General features: G+C 52.1%; 1 protein-coding gene across 2 annotated transcripts in view; it reads right to left on the minus strand.

Annotated features, from left to right (window-relative positions):
* The window catches only part of GPR153 (G protein-coupled receptor 153), a 35,652-nt gene extending 34,980 nt beyond the window's left edge, over nucleotides 1-672 (minus strand). Inside the window, exon 1 of one of the 2 annotated variants that reach the window (XM_025206397.1) lies at nucleotides 372-672. The gene's annotated coding sequence lies outside the window, so the exon portion shown is untranslated. Of the gene's footprint in view, nucleotides 1-20; nucleotides 348-371 lie in introns of those variants that run through there. The other variant, XM_006025565.3, reaches the window with a different exon arrangement.
* Nucleotides 673-8,257: the final 7,585 nt, after the last annotated feature.

The raw sequence follows: 8,257 nt of genomic DNA on the forward strand, positions 1-8,257 counted from the left end.
ACCCCCAGCTCCCCGGGCACCTCCGGACCGCCGAGGCCGGACGAAGCCCCGGGCCGGGCCGGTTGTCCTGCATCTCTCCCCAGCGCCCTTCCCTGCCGCGGTGCCGGAGGAAGAGGCTAGGTCGCGCCTGGCGCTGGGCAGCAGGGAGGGCAGAGCTCTCAGCAGCCGGAGGCGGAGGCCGCCCCGCCCCTCCGCTGTGCTCCCATCTCCCGCGCCCTGCTCCTTGCCGCCTCCGGAGCTAGCTGTCTGCTGCTTGGCCGCTTCGTGAAGCGATGTCACGGCTGCCGCCCCGGGACGCCCCGGCCCCAGCCCCGGCGAGCAGCGCGCAAGACTGCTCGGGCAGGTTCACGGTTCAGGGCGGGGGGACGGACCTCCGAACAGCCCTGCGTCTTGGAGCGTGCCCCAGTAACAGCAGCACGGCACAGGGGAGACGGAAGGGGTAGGAGGACAGCCCGCACTGGGGCACAGGGACCCTCTAGCTTGGGTCTGGGAAGGATTAATTAGTCAGGAGCCCTCTGCAAGGGCTATTTTTGGACCTGGTCAGAAAAGACTGGATTATGCACCAAGTGTGGAGGGCTCTAGGATTTTGAAAGGGGGAACAAATGCTGGCCTGGTGCATCATCATAGATAAACACAACGTGCATTTTTCACCAGGTAGAAAGAAACCCAAAACTTTACCAAGGCACTAGGGGCCTAGGGCTGTATTACTCAATTTAAGATCTGCAGAAGCAAATACCACTTTATTGGAATGTGCATTCATTTGCTATGTTACATAATGTATAAAAACCACAACCAACTAGGCAAAAAAGAATCAAAATATGTTTCTTTTGTCCTGTTGTAATTATGGTTAAATGTACACCTCTTTCTGATTCATAAAACAAAACCTAGCCTCAAGCATCCTGACAGGGTATCAAGTGTTTCATTGAAAGTTATTGCCACACCTGTGTTGATGTTCACCAGAATTAATGGTGTTAGCTGGAGTTAACAATCTGCAGGTTGTGAAATAGGAGCTAGATTACCAGGAGCAGCTAACAGACAGCAGAACTGCAGAAGGATAGCTTGGTTAGTGGAACATCAAGGCCATTAAAAAGGAGATGGTCATTAACATCTGTGGAATGAAGAGTTTTTAGAGGGAAACAAGTGAATCATAGTGAGCCATGAAGTCAAGTAGTAACACCTTCCACTTTAGATGGGTTACCTGGCCACTGAGCTGAGGCTGCCTGCTGGACCACTCATCCTCAACAAATGGTTCCAGGAGCATAGCCAGCACCAGTGAATTTGGGCCAGTGCAAAATTTACCATTCATTTCTCCTTCAAGTGAGAGCTGAGGAGCAGGACGGTACCCATCGGGGCTGGGCTCCCAGCACTTTACACACCTATGTCCAACTATAAAGACCACGTGCAGCATTTGTTGCAGGAAGAGGAACAGAGGAAAAGACTGAAAGGCTTTGCTGGCTCTGGTCCAAGAGGTTCTGTGCTGTGAGCTGGTGGTTTTGCCAGCCAGCAAAGAAGATAGCCTCAAGCCTCAGTCCTTTTAAGGTCCTTTGCTTTATTGTCCACAAAATCATTGCTAAACAAGAGCAAATGGACTGAGAAACACCAGGCCATCGCTCCCAGGGGCTGGCTTCCCTGTGTGCCACAGCCAGGCAGGAAGGAAGAGAAGTAGCCTTTTACCCTAGCCCCTTCATGCCCAGCTTCCCCACTAACCCCATACCGACAGCAGTTGGCGGAGGGCACTTAACTATTTTGCTGGTGGAGAGAGACCAAGCCGCAGAGTTTCCTTCTGGCTTCTTGACTTGTGCAGCCCTGGTGTGTCTCACTGTCGTACTCCTTCGTTGTACACTGTCGTTGTGCCAAGAGGGGAGGGAGCCCCTGATCATCCGGGAGGAGTTAGCTCTGCTGCAGGTTCTGTCTTCTCCCTGCTGCTGTCAGAAGCTGTGGTTGCAGGGAGGTGACAGGAGGAGCGCTGCTGGCAGCAACGAGCACATAGGTCTTGGCCAAAGGCACACAGATAGTGAGGTTTCCTTCCCCAGAGACCTGCTGAGAGCTTTCCTGTTTATCTCCACTTTCTACTCTTCTCCCCTTGGTCCCAGTGGAGCCCTGCCACAGCTCAGCGGAGGATGCTGTAGAGTGAGCAGGGGTGCTGCTACCTACCTTGGTGCAGGGCCAGACTTGCAGCACCAAGAGCTCTGCTGCCCCCATGTTAGGGCACAGTCCTGTCTTAAACTGCCCTGTCGGCTAGGTTACCCCAGGGACCAGGCAGGGCCAAAAATAAACTCTGTAGTTCCACTCCGCATTCTCCCTGTGCCGAAAGGGTGAACTGGACCCAGGCAGGAGAGCCCCACTCCTGATGGCTTTCAACAGAACCACATGTGAGGTGATCTTGTCTTCCTTGTGCCCCCCTCAATCTGTCTGCTTCATCTGTGTGCTTAGTTATGCTCTGCATTGTGCATATTCATGTTACCACTCCCCTCCCCTAATTAGGTAATTTACGCTATGACCTTTTCTCTATCTGGTTGTCAAGGCAGCACCCTTTGTCTCTGCTGGCAATCACTGTGTTCCAGGCCCTCCAAGTGGTGTCAGTCTGTTGCAAGGAATGGATTCCAAGCAAGTAATGATCCAAATGCTGCTCCATGGTGGATGTGGACAGAGAAGCTGATATCAGTCTTTGTGCATCACCTCAGTCTGCTACAAGATGCAAGCCTGCTCATTTTGCCATCTTCGAGCAAGGCAGAGCAGTTACCCAGCTGGAGATGGAGCCAAACTCTGTTGGAAAACAGCAGATGCTTGAATATTTTAGTGCATGACAATTAAGCCCCTCTGTGCTGGGGGCTACTGGCCTGCATTATCCATGACTGCCCTGGGGAGAGGGGACTCCTACTGCCCCGACACAGTGGGGCAAATAGCACATGCAGTTTTAGTCTCAGCGAGGAGGACGGCGCAGCGCAGCTTCAGAGCTGGCAAACCAATAGAGCCAGCTGGAGGAGAGCAGTACTTGCAGGCTGGAACGGAAAGCAACTGGCAGACACCATATGCTGAGAAAACCACTCCTCTGCAGACAGCAGTACTCTGCAGTCAGGCACGCACACCAGAATCAAGCACAGTTTAGGAAAAATACATACTGGAGCTTTAAGGTTTTTGCCTAAGGAAGGGCTGAGTGCTGCCTTGCTGTTGCTCCAGCAGCTTGGGCTGGAGGTGGCCAGCCCAGACACTGTCTCACAGCCTTTTTTGCCAGGGCACCTCTCTCTTTGTGATGCTGTTAGGGCAAGGCAACCCTGGACTGGGGAGCATGGGCTTGGTGCTTAACCTGGACTTAGGCACAAGCCAGAATAGTTACTGTTCAGGCCCAGAGGAAGCAGGCCTCAAAATTGATGTGCCAATGAACCCCTGTGTTGGGTCTCACCAGTTAACCTCAATGCTAACCCTGATACATTGCCCCATGCTGTAGCTCTGGGAGAAACAACAGGTGCTGTACTGGTCACCTGTGTGCCAGATTCCTGGTGCATGGAGGTACTATTGTCCTTGGGACACTGGAGGCTGCCAGTTCCCTGAGCTCACTTCCAAGGACAGGCAGGGTTTGAGCTCTCCCCAGAGCTGGCAGGCTGCGGGCTGCTGCGTGTCATTTCCTGTCGCTCCCCTGGCAGTCCTGCAAGTAGGGCGAGGATTGCTTTCAAATAAAGAATCCTTCTGGCAGAGGCTTCCCAGTCCTGGGCAGCTCTGTGCTTTCTCATTGTGCTGCCCTTGAAAGATTGGTGCACGGCAAGGAAAGATGCATGCAGCCAAACCCACAAGTTTCCATATCCCAGATGCCTCCAGGCTCCCTGGACTCCACCACGCTGCTAGGAAGGAGCTCAGGGAACATTGCAGATGCCAAACACACTGTAGAAATGAGGGCCCAGTTCTCACATTCACAGAAGAGGAGCCCCTCAGTTCTGGCAGGATCACTCCCCAGAAGATCTGCCAGCTACTGGACCAGGGTTAGGAATGGCCAGCGACCTCCCAGATCTGGTTTGTGCAGGAGGTCAGGAAGGAGATCATGGTAGACCCTTCTGGCTTGGTCACATATCAAAGAGGAGGGGTCAGCATGCTTCAGTCTTTACATCCACTCTACAGCCCCCAGCCCAGGTTCCTTAGAGTGAGGAGGAGGATGGACATTGCCCTCTCCCAACTGGCTGTTGTTTAACAAGAAGAGATCACATGGACAAGAGTTCTGGAGATAGCCATGATCCCATGACAGTCCCCTGTCAACAGGAAGCTGTGCTGGGGAGGCTGGACTGATGGGTAAGTCTCCTGGGGGCTCAGCTGGGCTGGGGTGGGGGGAGGGAGGGAAAGGGGATCTGTATGGCCTGTTCCACAGGGCTGAGCCTTACCCAGGTGGTGGGCCATGCAAAAGTATCCTCAGAGATGCTGTCCTCCTCCCTGATCTGTTGGCTGGAGCAGGTGAGGAAGTTCTGGTGTTCCCTGAGGAGAGGCTGCCTGGGCTTGCACCCAAGGAGTCCTACTTGTGCATCCTTTCCCCTCAGACTGCTTGGGCCAGGGCCATCACCCACAGCTGGAAATAAGCCAGCTCCCCATTCAGTCTGTGTGGAGCTAGCTCCTTGGCTCCCTTGTGCCTGGCCAGGTCTCATCGCTGCACAGTGTCAAACTTAGGCAACTTGGGGCACAGCTGAATTAGCCCTGTACAGGCAGAGGCCTGCCCTGATTTTGTATCTGCTTTTTAAGGCACTCCCAGTCATGCTGGGTTTAACTGGGGAGCTGGGCTACTGCTGGAGCTTCAGTAATTTATAGGTCAGGCACTGCTTCTGCTTTCCCCTGAATCCTCCTTCCCAAACTGCTCTGAGCACCTGAGGTGCTTACAGCTGGAAGCGACAGCAAATTGAACCATTCAAATAATGAGCAGCCTATGCCAGTGACAACAGCACCTGGGACAGGAGGGACTGCCTGGGATGGCACAAATGGAATCAGCCTCCTGCTCTGCTCTTTCCCAGGGCAGGAAAAACGTGTGCTTAGTGGAGGAGTCAGCTTGGGTCTCAGTCAGTTTAGGTTAAGTGATTTTTTTTCAACAGGAGCACACAGACCACACTAGCTTCAGAGAGAGAGAGGTGACATTGCCAGATAACCCTAAACTAAAGCCCACATCCAGGCAGCCCAGGGCCTATGGCTTGGAGCAGATCCCAGGGTGGGGAGTACACAGAAAGTCCTGTCTATGGCCCTCTCAGTCAGGTTCCACACATACAGCCCAGGGCCAAAATTGTCTCTAACCCCCATTCATAGCTTTGTCTCCATCAACAACCCAACAGCAAGGCAAAGCCAGACTAAGCAGCCATCTCCACCAGCCTCCCTGGTCATACTTGGCACTCACTTGGCTTCCCCATGGTAGGGCCAAACCTGCTCTCTCTCTTTCTCTGTATCTGCAGGGCACTAGCTTGACCTTCTGTCTCTAGCACAGGCCATTAACCCCACCCCCTTACATAGCTCAGTGAATTTTGTCTGTCTCATCCCTTGGTTATATGTCTTCATCTGACCAGTGCTGTCTCTCTGCACATTTCTCTGCCTCTGTCACTCACCAGACTGCCATCAGAAAGGCTGAGGAACCAGGTAGGTTATAAGGGCACCACGAGCATACGTTTCCACCAGGCTGCCCACTCCTTCTAGGTCAGGCTCCACAGGCCCCCAAATCTCCTGTGTGTAACCCACCATGGGGAAGGGCTTTCCTATCCTTCCAGGATTTTGGGATTGATTTTTTCTTACCATTTCAGATTGTCCCAAGTCCTTCTTCAAATGGGATCTACCCAAGAGAAGTGAAGCAGCCTAAATCACAAACTACAAACTTGCTGCTAAGACAGAATCCATCTCCCTGTGTTTGGGGGTGGCATGTAGTCTCATAAAAGCAAATAAAACAGTCCAAATCAAGAGGCAAGCAGTGCATGTCCTGGAGAAAGCCCCCATCATCATCAGGCTTATGTATGAGCCAGGTTTGTCAGAGCACCAGTTTAAAAATGAGTAAATGATCTGCTTCCTAGGTCCCTTGTCCATCAATGTTTTTTGGGTTAATGGATCTCTGCTCCAGGTGAAAACTCAGGGGTTGAATACTGAGTTCAGGTTAACGAGACAAGAGCAACGCAGGAAGATGGAGAGGTATTCAGGAACGCATGAGTGGCAGCAAGTTGAAAAGGCATGCAGAGGCTTCTCCAAAGGGTGCAGAAACTTCCCTAAAAGGTTGTTTAGCACACAGTATTGTAATGGCAGGCAGATATTCAAGGTAGGGCAGGGAACTGCTGAGTGTGTAACAAATGTCAGTCCATATACAGTCCAAAGAAACAGAATTAGACTATCTGTCCTGGAGCCTGTCTCCACGTTAAGCCAGCAGAACCACTCAGGAAGGCAGACCTCATTTGACTGGTACACCTTGAACATCTGTTACAGAAGGACTCACTTTGCTGGTTGGGCAGCCAGAGGCACCCTTTCTTTCCTGCCTGCACTGCCCAACCTCCAACAACACATGCCTGGGATCTGCAGTCTTTGTGCTTCTGTATAAAAGCCAAGACACTTCCCAGTCTACTGCAGAGTACCAAGTCATATTTTGCTGCTGGCAGCCCAAAGCACACGGCATAAATGTGCTGGAGAAGGCGCACACCATACTACTCCAGCCTGCTTGATGCTGGGGGCAGAGGGTGATGCTGTCTTCAAAGCAACTGCACAGCACAGCTCCCAGGCATGATGCACATCTGTAGCACACCGTTTGAATAGAGGAAAAGCTGATTTCATTTTTGCAGGGGCACAAGTGTGCAGGAAAGAGCGTGGGGCTGTGCTGGCTGTTCTGCACGTCCCTGTTGCCTGGGCATATGCCAGGGGTGGGTCTGTTTTCAGGATGGCAGATTTCCAGTTCCAAGTTCTGGGACCAGACCTTGAACCAGACTTCATGGCCCTGTGTGAAGGGTCAGATTCATGGTGCCTGTCCCCACTGTCCAATCAGCCCTTCAGGCTGTCTTCCAGCTCTGGCAATTGGCAGGACTTGGTGTCCAGTTGCACACAGCTTTCTCACGTGACTTATCAGGCATGAGGCAGCCTGTCAGCTTTTGAATGACTCAGCATCAGACTATCAGCAGCACTGACAGTGGTTGGAGAAAGTGCTGGCTGGGCACTGTTGAGGCAGAGGCATTCACTGCATCATCCTTGCCATCTGGGAGGAGTTTGCAGAGTGCTGTGTAACCAGATCGTGGTGCCTCTGGGGGATGCAGGCAGCTCCAATGCCCAAAGAGATTCTCATTTTTATTCCAGTTATTTATCCAGTGTTTGGAAAAACGATGTCTTTCCCAGCCTGGGTTGAATTTTTCCCTACCACCTTATTTGACAAGTGTTGTTCCCTTCCCTGAGTGGCTGCTTATGGACAAACTGGAGTGCATCTATCTGTCTGGTAGCAGATCTTCAGGAGGTTTACCTCTAGTGAGACTCCCTGCTGGGCCAAGTCTGCACATATGCACTCAGAGCAAATGATCCCAGCAGAGCCCATAAGCCCCCAAATAAGAACTTCAACAGCCTGTCCCAGTTTCAGGTGGTAACAAACTGGTGGGGAGAGTGCAAGAGAGCCTAGCAAATCAAAAGGCTGCTTTAAAGGGCCTCAGGGGTAGGTTTTGCCTGAGTAAGAGCTGCAAAAGTAAAATGAGGTCTGGGCCCTGAGATGTTGTGTTCTAGGTACAGCCTCTGGAACAGACAAGTGACAGGTGCTTGGTATGCTCCTAAAGGGGACCTAGATACCAGGGCTATGGCTACAGAATGAGAACAAGAGGGGCAAGATACTTTAGCAGGTGGCAGATGGTCAGGGTGATGACAGCCAGGTAAGCTCTTGCACAGATGAAAGGGGTTTCATTTGGTTACTTTAAACCATAAGGAGTATTTTAAGGGTGGGAATGGGGGTGGGGGTGTAAAAACTACATGAAAGAGGAAGTTTGGTCTACTATGCAGGTGGCCTGACCCACCTGGCTTGGACATTGGTGCAGCGGACATGCCATTAGAAGGATGCATATTAGCCCAGAAATAAATAGTACGGGGAGCACTGGACAGCTGCATGGGACTATTCCTGCACAGCATGGTGACAGTCTGAAGTCAGTAGATCTCTTCTCCTAGTCACAGGAGGTGTCGATGGAAGGGAGAAAATCATGCCTTAGGCCGCACTGGAGTAGCAGCTGCTTTCAGGATTACAGGGAGTGGGAATGCATCTAAAACTCCTCCCAGTGCCAGACCTCATGCCCTGCAG

This window comes from Alligator sinensis, unplaced genomic scaffold (assembly GCF_000455745.1).
Source record: "Alligator sinensis unplaced genomic scaffold, ASM45574v1 scaffold322_1, whole genome shotgun sequence".
In the NCBI taxonomy this organism is placed as follows: domain Eukaryota; kingdom Metazoa; phylum Chordata; order Crocodylia; family Alligatoridae; genus Alligator; species Alligator sinensis.